Raw genomic sequence first — 13,213 nt, 5'->3', positions numbered from 1 at the left:
TCCTTTGTTCTCGATGATTCCGAGAAGAGACAAAAACCCGTGACGTCAATGCCAGGAATTCCGAGAATCGCTGTGGTTCGCGTTGAGGGATTTCCTTTGTTCTCGATGATTCCGAGAAGAGACAAAAAAACCTCGGAATACTTGTGACGTCGATTCGAGGAATTCCGAGAATTGCAGTGGTTCTCGTACGCGGTTCTCAACTCGTTAGATATGATATGCGTGATTATAACTAAGTTTTGTATAATATTTCAGAATTATAGGTGCACGCCGCTCTCGGAACACCTATAATTCTGAAATATTATACAAAACTTAGTTATAATCACGCATATCATATCTAACGATATATATATATATGTAGGAAAAATTTGAGGGGCCAAAAATTTTTGCCGACCGTCACACTTCCCCCCCTCGCGGAGAAATGCGTGCATTTCTAAGAAAAAGGCAGGGAAACCCGCTCTCAGAAACCCTTACAATAATTTATTCTGCACGGTATCGGTGTGGTAGCACGATTTTATTGCGGGGGTCTCTCTCCTGTTTCAAGTTTGCACTTCTTAAGTAATTTTCGCGTTTCACGTTTTGTATAGAAAAGTGGGTGTTTTCTTCGATTTGTATGTATTTTCTATTGTTTTGGCTTGATTTTAAGAAACTTTGGCGTTCTCACGGGTTTTAAATTCTGCACGGTTCTCAGCGTGATTTCATAAGCTACCCGTTTGTTTGCACGGTTGCCAGAAAAGAAACGTGAATTGAAAGAGCAGTACTGGTAAAGAATTTCTTTTTTAATAGGAGGCTCAGTTAGGCATTAGACATTGAGATACATCGTGGCCTTTTTCGGTCATCACTGCCTTCTATAGGCGTTGGATGAGAACAAAAAAAAACAGAAAAGAATCAAAAGGGGGAAGCTGATGGGAAGCAGAACGAGAAAATAAGCACGTTGTTGTAGAAACGGAAACCAGAGAGAGAGAGACTACCAATAAGGCGAAATAAAATAGGAAACGCGGTGGGGCCGGTTTAGTAGTCGCTAGAGGAGGATGTCTGGTCGTCCTGCACAATAAGCTGCGACGACGTTCTCCCGTAGGCTGGGTCCAATCGGGCCTTGTCGGCGTGGATGATCCTGGGTCCGCTCTGGCACGAGATCCTTAGGTTGTTGTTGGGGAGAACCTCTAGCACCGTGTGTGGCCCCGAGTATTGGTCGTCGAATTTACCCTTCCTGGGTTCCTTCAGGACCAGGACTTGATCCCCGACGAGGAACGTCTTCTGGTTGAGCTGCTGGTCGTAGTACCTCTTATTAGGCCCCCTTTGATGGGTAGGATACCGGTCGTTTGGAGGTTGCTTCCGCCCCTATCGCAGGCGACACCACTGGTGATGAGGAAAAACAGGAGCTTGAGCGACGATCGATGCTAGCAGGTTCTGTAACGGAAGAGTCGGGATCACGGTTAGTCTGGTGGTCCGGTTGGGCGTGTTGGTCGGCTTCTGGGTGGTCGGTGTCCGAGTTCGTCCAGTCCCCGCAGGCCCACTTGAAAGGGTTAGTGTGGTCGCGCTTAGAGTGGTGGTTCTTTGGCGTAGGAATCCGCTGCGATGGTCCCGGCGGTGGCGTTTCAGATGTTTCAGTTTGTCGGGTCCGAGGTTTCGTCGGGGTAGTGGTGTCTGATCCAGTGTCCGTCCCGGTTCCGTTGGAGTGGGTGTCCTTTTTACGTTTGGCCTTAGGTTTCGTCGGTGCGGTGATGAGGGATTCGTCTGAGTCCGATAGGGAGGGGTTGACTATCCTTCGGTAAGAGAGTCGGCGCCTTTTCTTCATTCTGGCTTCGTTCGGGTTTGAGGTTTCTTCGGAGGAGGTTCTCCGGGCTCTGACAGGCTTGGTGTTTACCACTGGTGGGTTCCGTGACAGGGCGTCTGCCAGGCGGTTGCTTCTGCCAGGTATGTACCGGATCGTGTAGTCGTACTCGGCCAATTTCAGTCGCCACCGGACCAGTCGCAAAGTAGGGTCCTTCATGTTGTGGAGACAGACAAGCGGTTGGTGATCTGTAATTAAATTGAATTTCCTGCCGTAAATATAGGGGCGAAAATAGTGAGTGCAGTAGACGATCGCCAGTAGCTCCTTTTCGATGGTGGAGTAGTTCATCTCTGCAGGATTCAATACTCGGGATGCGTAGGGGATCGGTAGCTCTTTTCCTTCGGTGGTTTGGCTCAGGACCCCCCCCCCCCCCTATAGCGTATTCTGATGCGTCCGTGGTCACCTGGAATTCCTTCCCGAAATCCGGATACTGGAGGATGGGTTCGCAGGTCAGGAAGTCCTTCAGTTGCTCGAACGCGTCATTTTGAGATGTATCCCACTTGAATGGTACGTCCTTGCGTGATAGCATTGTGAGGGGTCGGGCTATTTCGGAGAACTCCGGGACGAAACGGCGGTAATACCCAGTCAATAATAAGAACTGCTTGATTTCCTTAACGTTTCTCGAAGCAGGGTACCGCTTTATGGAGTCGACGAGTTTGCCATCCGGTAGGACGCCGTCTCTCGTTATCTTGTGCCCTAAATATACCACTTTTCTCCTGAGGAATTGGCACTTACTTGGTTGGAGCTTCAGATTCGCTTGGCGTAGCCGGTGTACCAGTTTCCGAAATTTGATGTCGTGTTCCTGTATGGAGCTGGAGTAGATGACGATGTCGTCCAGGTAGACGAACAACTCTTCCCCTTGGAGCCCGGTCAAGACGTGGTTCATGAGGCGTTGTAACGTCGAAGGGGCGTTTCGTAGTCCGAATGGCATCCGCGTGAATTCGAAGTGGCCATGCGGGGTCGAGAAGGCGGTCTTGGGTGTATCCCACGGTTTCATCGGGATTTGTGGAACCCGGAGGCTAGGTCGAAGACCGAAAAGTATTTGACGCTTCCCAGTTGGTCCAATATTTCCGTGATGTTGGGTAGTGGGTACGCGTCTCCAACCGTTTTGCTCTTGAGTCCCCTGTCATCAAAGACAACTTTCCATTTCCGTTCCCCGTCTGGCCCCGTCTTTTTGGGGACCACCCATACCGGGGAGTTATACGGTGATACAGATGGCTGCACCACCCGATTTCGGAGTAGGTCTTGCAATTGGGTTTTTATTTCTTGTTTTTGTGCCGGAGGAAATCGGTATTGCTTCACGTTGATCGACGATGGGTCTGTGGTGACGATCTCGTGGGATATGGCCGAGGTGTGGCCCAGTACTACTCCGGGCAGGTGGAAGAGATCGTGGTATTCGGTGATTAGGCGCGTCGTACGATTCTTTTCTTCGGCGTTTAGGTGGTTCAGGGAGATGAGTTGTAGAAGTTCCTCAATTCTGGCTCTAGGCGGCTTCTGCGACGTTTCGGCGAGTGTTGGCGAGGCCCGGCCAGTTTCGTGGACAGGACGAACGGGCGGGCTGGGTTGCTTGTTTTTGGTGACGTCTGCGCAACTGGGCCTTACTGGAGATGCGGCCCCTGTAGCGGCGACGTAGGTAGGGCGAGGCCTCTCGGCAGTTCCGTGGTGGTCAGGTGGGTTGCTAGTCGTTGTGGTAGTACGGTCGAAGCTTCTCCTCTGGTTGCTGACGGGTTGGGTTCCGCAACTTCTCGTAGCGCAGTCCATTCCTGTGCAATGTGAACATCCTGCGGGGTTAGTGCGTTGAGTCGCTTCTCGCGTGTAGTTGGCGTTGCCGGGTGGGGTTAGTTTCTTAGGTTCCGGGAATAGTAGTTCATCCCAGGCTACTTCCTTATCAACGGTGAGGGCGTAAACGAATAGTTGCTCCAGGGTATCGAACCCCGTCAGCATGAGCTTCGTTCTTATCCTGGTCATCGGGGGTAATCCCATTAGGAAGGATGTGCCGATCACCGACTGGGCGTCTCGTATCTCCACCATATCATCCTTTTCTATTGTGTTTCGCTGGAGGTCCCCTTTTTTTTTTTTTTACGTGAGGAAATGCATTTACGCACACCCCCTCATTGGGGAGGGGCACCGGGATCTCGTACGAACGCTACCGGTGCCCCCCCCGCCCCCCCCCTTAACGAAGGGGGGAGTGCCACCTCCGGTGGGGAGTGATTACCTCCCCACCTGACCGCGGGTGCCACAGCCCGCGGTCTCGTCTGTCCCTTTTAGTCGCCTTTTACGACAAACAGGGATTACTGTGGGCGTATTCTGTTCCCCGACCCACAGGGAAATATGCCGCTATGGGGCCAACGGACCCCGCGGCGCAAGCGCCGGACATGTTCCGAAGGAGTGGGGGGGGCGTCGGGTGACAAACCCCCTTCCATGCCCAGCGGCCCTGCTGGCAGCCGGCGAGCCCAAAGCTTGAGCTCGCCGGCTACGTGTGCAGGACCGCCCTACGCGGCAGACTGCCGGGGCGGGAGCTAACCGCCGGCCCCTAGCCCGCCTCAACCTCCTCCTTTCGATGCGAGCGGGATCGGTCCGCTCCCGATCCCGCTCGTCGTCCTCCGCCACCCCTCGCTCTCGACCATGGCCGAAACGACAGCCGGGAGCGAGAGGTCTCCCTCAATAGCTAGACGGAGTCCTCCAGCACGTGCTGCGCGGAGTCCAGCTCCGCGCCGCACTGGTGGCACACGGGCCACTGCTCCGCTCCCACTTTGTGCAGGTACTCACCGAAACAACCATGTCCGGTGAGCACCTGCGTGAGCCTGTAAGAGAGCCGCCCGTGTCGGCGGTCCAGCCCAGCATCGAAGCTTGGCAGGAGTCAAGGAGACCCCCACCGCACGCTGCCGGGCGGCGCTGCTCTCCAGAAGCTGGCGCCGCCACTTCTCGCGAGCCGCCCGCTCGTCCGGCGTCGGAGCACTTCGACCGCTTCGCCAGGCGGATCGTCCCCGTTCCGGCGGAGGTTTCGCAGCCGACGGTACACGTCGGACTGTGCCTCCGCCTGGAAATCGAAGGGGACGACCCTCGCTAGGACAGCCGCCGCCTCGTGGGAGATTGTGCGGTACCCTTGCGCAATCCTGATGGCCATGTGACGCTGCACCTGTTGCAGCAGGTGCCGGCCACGACGGCAGGCCTCCAGATCGTACGCCCATACGGAAGACCCGTACAGGACCATGGACCGCACGACCCCTAAGTAGAGGCGGCGGACCTTCTCCTCCGGCCCCCCGAGGTTCGGAAAGAGACGACCCAACAGGGTCGTCACTGCCTGAATTCGGGGGACCAAGCGGTCGAAGTGCCCCTCCCATCGCCAGCGACTGTCCAGGTCGAGACCCAGATACTTCATCCGGCCCTCGACTATGACAGCCGCATCGCCCACTCGGATCCAGGTCTGGGGAACCCGCCGCGGCAGAGGCAGTCCATGGAACATGACTACCTCCGTCTTTTGCGGCGAGATCTGGAGCCCCAGAGCCCAGATCCTCGCGACCACAATCGCGACCCCGAGTTCCGCCAGCCTGAGAACTCTGGTCCCGTCCCGACCCACCGCGGTGATTAATGTGTCGTCTGCATAACAGACCACAAAGACACCGGGTGGGAGGAGCCCGCGCAACACCGAGTCGTACCCCAGGTTCCATAATAAGGGTCCTAAAACGGACCCCCGGGGCACTCCTCGGCTGACCCCCCGAAGCATCGGCACCCCGCCCCTGCCGAGGTACTCGATCCACCTGTCCGACAGGTAGTCGCCAACACGACCCGTAGATACGGAGGCATTCCGTGTTCTCGGAGCGCCTCCCGGATCGAGCCCCAGGGCAGGGTGTTGAATGCGTTGGCGATGTCGAGACTAGTCGCCAACGCCACCCCACCCCGGGAGACCGCCCGGTCCGCGAGGGCACGCACAGGGTCGATCGCATCGAGCGTCGACCTGCCCTCGCGGAAACCGTATTGGCAGCCGGCCAACTCCAGACTACCGTCGGACAGGCCCCTCGACAGGCGGGCAACGAGCACACGCTCGAAAAGCTTGCCCGCCTCGTCGAGGAGGCAGATCGGCCGATACGCCGAAGGCGAATCCGCGGGCTTGCCCTTTTTCGGGACAAGGACCAGCCGGGCCTGTTTCCAGGCTAGCGGAACCCGCCACGACTCTTGGCAGCCGCCAAACAGCCGCCTGAGCCGGGGCCCCAGGACGCGCAGCGCCAAAGCGGGCGCCCGCCCATGGTTACCGTCGGGACCAGGTGCCGTGTTCCTGGCCACCATCCGCCCGACGGCCATCCCGAGTTCCCCTTCAGTGACCAACAGGCCCGCGGACAAGTTGGTCGCGTCCGCCGGCAGGAGCAGCCGTGGGTCCTCCTACGGGTCTACCAGAAAGAGGGTATCAACGACACGCTCCAGAACGGGGGGGTCGAGGGACTCCGTGACTGGGGCGGCGGCCGGTCGTATGCGACCCAGCAAGATGCGATAAAGCCGCCCCCACGGATCCTTGTCCAGAGTCCCGAGAAGCTCATCCCAGGCGCTCGCCTTGGCCCTCCTGATGGCGCGCTGGAGGTCTACCGTGGCCTGTCGGTAGACTTCGTATAGCTCTGCCTCCCTCGCCGGGTCGCAGTTGCGCCGACGGCGGGTCCTGGTGAAGCGACGTCGCGCCGCGCTACATGTAGCACGCGGCGCGGCAATCTCGTCGCTCCACCAGTATGCGGCCCGCCTCGGGAGCTTCTTGGCTCGGAGTATGGCGGCGTCACACGCCGCCGTCAGTGCCTCCCGCAGCCAATCCGCCTCCCGGTCGACATCCGCGACCGGTCCTGCCGGGGCGTCCGGCCAGGACGGTCGCCATCAGGGCGTCCCTATCCAAGCGCTTAAGCGCCCATCTCCGCGGCGGTCGGCCCGCCTCGGGGCCGCGAGCGGGGTGGCTCTGAGGGGCAGCGGAAACATCCAGAAGGATGTGGAGGTGGTCACTAAGTGATTCCACCTCCTCCGCTACACTCCACCCCGACACGAGACGTGCGGCGGCAGGTGTCGCCCACGACAAGTCGACGATCGACTCGCACGCACGTGCTTACCGACCCCCGGTTAAGCAGCCCGAGGTCCGCACTCGCCGCCCACTCCAATACGGCGCGACTCCTCGCGTCCGTCGCTGTGCAACCCCACGCCGTGGGCTTGGCGTTGAAATCACCCAGCACGAGCGTTCGGGCCACTGGCGAGCGGGACAATATGTCCCGGACCTCGTCCAGCAGCCGCTCGAACGCAGCGAGGGGGGCACTAAAAGGCACTAAAAACCCCGATCAGGGCCAGGTCGCCGCTCTCCATCCCGACGAACCCGTCGCCGCGGGCAATCACGCGGAGAGCCGCGGTGCAGTCGCCCACTGCCGCCACGGAGCCCAGCGCGTCGCCCACCCAATTCGGGCGAGCTTCAACTCGGTACGGTTCCGCGGCGATCGCCAACCCCACACCCAACTCGGCCAGACTGTGGACAAATAAGTCCTGCGCCCTGGCCGAGTGGTTGAGGTTGGTTTGGAGGATCCGCATCGCCGGAGCGGGGAGGACCCACCGGCTGAAGCGGTCGAACGACGGAAGCGCCAATCACGGCGGTGCGCACGAGATGCGTGGTGGTGGGAGCTGCTAAACAGCCCCGCTGCCCGCAAGCGCACTGTCGGCGCGGTTCTGGCCAACCTTGATGGTTGGCTGGACCGCAGGAATAGCAGGCTCACCTACCGGCTCACGCAGGTGCTCACCGGGCACGGATGTTTCGGTGAGTACCTGCATAAGGTGGGTGCGGAGGCGACTTCCGAGTGTCATCGAGCTGGACACGGCCCAACACACGTTGGAGGAGTGTCCGTCCTTTGCTGGCCAAAGGCGGGCACTCCAAATACAGATTGGTGGGGACCTCTTGCTGCCGGCCGTAGTTGCTGCCATGATCGACAGCGAGAGGTCGTGGAATGCGGTAGCCTCCTTCTGCGATGCAGTCATATCGCAAAAGGAGGCAGACGAGCGGTATCGGGAACGCTCCGATCCCGCTCGTCAAGAGAGAAGAAGGGTTCGGCGGGCCTGGAGGCGGCGTCCGGCCGTATTACCGGCCGATCCCCACACAGCTGGAGGGATCGGTACCGGGGTGCCAGGAGCCCCCTAATGGCCTGCCTGCCCGCCGACCGCCCTGATCGAGGGCGGCCAGAATGGTGAGACGGCCCCTTGCGCGCACGTTTTTCATGGGTCAAAGTCACGGTGACCCTGCGTGTCGCGCGAGGGGCCGCGGGGACCGAGACGGCTGGCGGTAGGGCGCCGCCGCCTTCATGACCGGTCCCAAGGCGGTCGGCGTCAGGGTATGGCCCCTGGCGCCGAGAGAAATTCAGAAGATGAGCTCCCCAACGATTAGGGGAGCCTGGGCACGGCGGCCGTGGTGGAGTTCTTCTTAGAGTGCTCACGGCCTCCGTAATGCCCGACGTTGGCCATCGGGGGGGTTTTAGTGGGTATACCGCGCCGCAGGAGCGCCGCGCAGTCGCGCGCCCGGTGGCCCGCACCGGCGCACCTAAAGCAGAGGGAACCGCGGTCCGCCTCTTGGGGGCACTTTTGTCGCACGTGCCCAAGCTCCAGGCACTTGAAGCACCGGAGGGGACGTGCGGTGAGAGCCTCCACCTTGGCGGACGACCAGCCTACCAGTAGGAGGCCAGACGCCAGGAGGGCCCTCATGGCAGCCGCCGGGCAGCGGAGCCAGACCGAGCCCAGCCCGGACCCAGAACGCCGGATGATGCCGGTGTGGACCTCGTCCACCCGGCACCCGGTCACGGCGGCAGCAGCAGCCGCCACGCCGTCGGCCGTGACGGATTCGTCAAGGCCGCTAATCCGCGCCTCGGCTGACTTAACGGGCCTGGACACCCTCACGTCGGTGCCGTCGAAGAGCTCCGCCAGGCGACCGGCCAGACGGTCCGCCATGGCGGCACTGTCCGGGCCCGGCATCTCCAAAATGGAGGACCCGGTCTGCCCCTTGCGACGCCGACGCCGACATCCCGCAACCGCACTCCGGCGACCGCTTTCGCCATGACCTCAGAATAGGTCATGGCGCTGCCCGGATCGACGGTAAGGGCCACCGCCGCCCTCTTCGGCGCCCGCGGCGGCCGAACTCGCGGCGCGGCCGGAGCCGAAACGCCGGCCGGCCGGACCCCGCGAGAGCGCGAGCGCGCCGCCTCCGCGCGCCTCCCCCCGCGCCCGAGCACCCTCGACCACGTCTAGGGTGTCGGACGCGGCAGGGAGGGCGCAACAGGCGCGAGCGGAGGCCTCGCCCGGGACGCAGCCGGAGCAGGCACAGCACGGGGCCGGTCTCGGCCCGGCAAGGCTGGAGCGGGAGGGGCAGCGGCGCCACCCGCTTTCCCCTTCCCGCTCCTCATTTTGCCACCCCTCTTCTTTTTCGCGGGCTCCCCGCTGCCCGCTCCAGGGCGACTCCCCGCTCCGGAGGGGCCAGGGTTCCGCGCAGGCGGAGCCGGCACGGCCCGCGGCACCCGGGGAGGAGCACCCCCCGCGGCGGCCACAGGCAAGACCGCCCCTAGGCGCGCTGAGAGGCGCACCTCCATCTCACCGCAAAGGCGACGTATGAGGCCCTCTACGCCCACGGCACCTGTCGCAGGATCCCGCGACAGACCAGCGGGCGCAGGACTGAAGCCGCAGGCCGACCCGACGCAGCCGCGGAGGACGCTCCTGGCCTCGAAGGTGGAACCGGCCGAGGAGGTTATGTCGCAGAAGGAGGCCAACAAGCGAGCCCGGGAAATAGACCCGTGCTCGGCAAGGAGGACATGGGCGCGGGGAAGTCCCTCGCGCCGGCGTACCCCCCTGCGTGGGGGTATGAATAGTGGGGGGCCGCGAGGGGCGCCCCCGCGACGACAGGTGCCTCGCATGGAGGCGGCGAATGTGAGGGGCCTTGAGCTGACCCTGACCCCCTGAGGGGATATAATTCCCCTCGGGACGGGCCGAGGTTGTGTGGTCGGCCCGTCCCCACTTGGACCAACGGGTCCTGTGGGGGCGCATGGGGGTGCGGTGGGGAGGGTCGGGGCGTGCCGGATCAAGCCTCCGACGACCCTCCCTTACCGGTGTCGGCGTCTTCTTGTCCTGGCGTTCAGGAAGCTCTTTGTTTCCTGAACCAGTACGGACACGAAGATGCCGGGGGCTGTGGGTGGACCGAGCGGGGGCTCGGGAAGCCCATTCCGACGGCCCCAGGGATGGGGACACCGGGCGGGTCCCTCCGCCCGGGGTCTTAAAGAGTAGGTAGTGGGGGAAGCTAACACCCTCCCCCCGGGATTCATGTAAGCTGGGAAGCGTCCTGCGAGTACTCGCGTGATCCAGGCGCTTCCCATGTAGCTTAGGTGGGTGTGGGGTTTTAGTGGGTAGCCATCGCGGACGGGCGCGCCTTTGGCGCTCCCCTCCCCGATGGTAGTCCCACATAACCTCGGTTTTTCCCCCCGGGAAACCGAGGTATGCGCAACGCATTTCCCCACAATAAAAAAAAAAAAAAAAAAAAGGGGGGGGAACCGGCCGCGACAACGGTGGAGCGACGGGCGGCGGCACCGCCGGCACATGAGCAACCGCGTCCGACCCCCGCGCCAGCCGGGCCTCGAGCTCGGTCACACGAGCCCTCAGCTCCGCGACCGTCCGCTCGAGCTCCGCCTCCCGGACCGAGGTTTTGGCACGCTTACACTGCTCGATGGCAGCGTGCCTTATGGTGGCCGCTGCCATTCGCAGCTGGTGCACCATCGGTTCTTGAAGGTTGTTAGAGCACCTAGCAACCCTCAGGGCCGCCTCCGAGCTCTCAAAGATTCGAGAGCCCAACTCGGCGGTCGGGGCATGGCGCATCTCCGCGGGCAATTCCTCCTCGCCCTTGAGGGGCTTGCAGAACCTGGAGATGGGGACGGGGGACACGAAGGTGTCAGCGACGTCCATCGCCAGGACCGGCTCCCTCTCGCGAAGCGTCAGACGCTTCGCCTCCGCGAGGCCGACCTGGTCCCCTGTGGCAGGGGGGCGACCCCGTTTCCTCTTAGACGCGGGTTGGAGGGAGCGCCCCGACCAGAAGGAGCTAGCCAACTCATCAGAGTCGGCGCCGCCGTCGGAGGCGCGCGCCACCGCTACTCCTTCTCCTAATTCCTTAACTTGTCTGGTGGGTGAACAGGGATATGAATGTATCCTAGTTACACCTTCTCCTATTTCCTTACCTTTCCTATCGTAGGTAGCAGGGATATGAATGTATCTTAGCTACACCTCACTCCTTACCTTTCCCATTGTAGGTAGCAGGGATATGAATGTATCCTAGCTACTCTTCCTTACCTTTCCTATTGTAGGTAGCAGGGATATGAATGTATCCTAGCTACACCTCACTCCTTACCTTTCCCATTGTAGGTAGCAGGGATATGAATGTATCCTAGTTACATCTCACTTTAACTTCTTACCTTGTCTGGTGGGTGATCAGGGATATGAATGTATCCTTCACTCAACGCTTCTCCTAATTCTTAGCGCATTAGTTCATTTATATAAATAACACTTGGTCGCTATTCTCAGAGGGTACGATTTCGCTGTATCTAAATCTCGTTCCTTTTCCTATTCGCTGAAACACATAGATTACCTACCGTTCCGCATTCGCTCCACGGGACGCTAACCTGAAAATTATCCATCTTTTGATACTTACGTTGCCATCCTGCCACGAGGATGTTCCGGATTTCCGCTCGGTCTGGAACCTGAAAAAAGAAGAGGAATAACTAACATTTCTCGTCGAATACTTACTTGGGAGGATTCCGTTGATCCATCGTTGTAGTTTCCGCTCGGCTACCTCATCGGCTCTCCTCCTGGGATATTTGCCCATGATACCTGAAACAAGAAAGGGGAATTAATACGTATTCTAATCGGAACTAGGACCTGTCGCTCCTTGGCTTCGAAATGGGGACCGAAGGCTCCCGACCCTGATACGTAACAGGATCGACGAACCTGGGGCGTTACACTGGTGACAGCGGTGGGATTAGTTCGTGAAATCTAAACAATTTCACACCCACAAAGACCTACTACGGACAACATCGAGGGACTGTTGAAGACACCACATCAAGATGGCGACTGAAGACTCAGGATTCGACGACTCTCAGTTTGAAGACAGGCAAGAGCCCGAGTTTCCTGGTCGGATTGAGTCTGTCTCCACTACGGATTTCTTGCAAAAGCAATTACAACAGCTGATGAAAAAACAGCGTGATTTAGAAAATCAGCACTTCCAACGCCGTACCATACCTGTGGATCCAGAAGTTGACCATCAAATCACGAAGAGCTAAGGTCAATGAGAATGGCTATTAAACAACTCAGCACTTTGATTTCTCTCGCCGTACATAAAGCCAACACTTCCACTGAAGACTCACGGGAAACAACACTTTCACCTCGTGACGCAGTTCAGAATGTCCCTAAGTATGACGGACATAATATACCACTCATGCAGTTTATCAAGGCATGCAGACGTGCTGCATCAGTGACTCCCAAAGCACAGGAACAACAACTAGTGCTCCTTATAAAAACCAAACTGGAAGGTCACGCCTACTTGGCCATTGAAGGCAAGCCAATATCTACAGTCGACCAATTGACAAAGCGCTTTCGAACCATCCTTACGTCTGCCAGGAACGCCAACCATCATAGAGGTGAATTGGCGAATATAATCAAAGGACCAAGGGAACATATGCTGGACTACATTGCACGAGCCCGAGATCTGCATGACGCCATCATTGAGGAAGAGATGCCGTCGACCATTGGGCTCAAAGTCATTAGCGTCCTGACCAGAGAATGTTTCATCGATGGACTTCCACCTTTTTTTTTTTTTTTTTATGTGTGGAAATGCTTTACGCATGCCCCGCCTTCCCGGTGGGAAAGGCAGGGGTATGCGGGACTCAGCCCTGGCCATACCCGCTAAAACCACACACACACCTCATAGCTAAATGGAGACTGCCCGGATCACGCGTGTACTCAACAGGACAGCCTCCGCTATACATAAAATCCCATGCGGGGGACTTAGCCCCCGCTTTCCCTACGCTAAAAAGAGCCCGGGTGGAGTGACCCGCCCGGTGTCCCCATCCCATGAGAGCCTTCGACTTAAGCTTCCCGAGCCCCCGCTCGGTCCACTTACAGCTCTCTGGCATCATCGTGTCCCGTCCAAGGCGTAAGACCCCTACGATAGGGCCCACCCGGGACGGGCCAGGATGACGCCTACTCCCGGTAAGAGAGAGCCGTCGGAGGTGTGTTCCGGCACACCTCGGCTCTCTCCGCCCCACCCCCCTTCCCCACGACAAATTGTCGGGGAGGCCGGCACCCTAATCCGAGGGGATAAGCGGGTGCCGGACCACCCCGAGGGAAGCA

Source organism: Hylaeus volcanicus, unplaced genomic scaffold, assembly GCF_026283585.1.
Source record: "Hylaeus volcanicus isolate JK05 unplaced genomic scaffold, UHH_iyHylVolc1.0_haploid 12172, whole genome shotgun sequence".
In the NCBI taxonomy this organism is placed as follows: domain Eukaryota; kingdom Metazoa; phylum Arthropoda; class Insecta; order Hymenoptera; family Colletidae; genus Hylaeus; species Hylaeus volcanicus.
The sequence above is the reverse complement of the archived record's forward strand: the minus strand, read 5'-3'. Positions refer to the sequence as shown.